Raw genomic sequence first — 426 nt, 5'->3', positions numbered from 1 at the left:
TGAGATGCCTTTTTGACGCCACAAGTGACGCAGATTAGCAAACGTGATTCGAGCCTTTGAGATTCTTGCACTGACTTCATCAGACACTTCCATCTGAGCTAATACAACTACCGAGGTACGTAAAGTTTTCCACAATCTCCAGTGGTTCTCTTTGAACTGCAAGGGATATGTTCGCAGATGGCACGTTCTGAAGCAGGACTTTGCACTTCGAAGGTGCAATGCGCATGCCAAAAGATGGTATGATGGCGGTCAGTTTATTCAACAGGGCATGTGCTTCGCTATGGTCTTCAAAGATGAGGGCGATGTCATCTGCGTACTGCAGGTCGACAAGGCTCTCGCCAGCAACAATATAGACACCAGGGTTTTGAAAACTATCCACTGTTCGCTTCATTATTTTATCCATGACGAAGTTGAACAAGAATGGGG

This window comes from Opisthorchis viverrini, assembly GCF_000715545.1.
Source record: "Opisthorchis viverrini unplaced genomic scaffold opera_v5_442, whole genome shotgun sequence".
In the NCBI taxonomy this organism is placed as follows: domain Eukaryota; kingdom Metazoa; phylum Platyhelminthes; class Trematoda; order Opisthorchiida; family Opisthorchiidae; genus Opisthorchis; species Opisthorchis viverrini.
This window is presented reverse-complemented; position numbering follows the sequence as displayed.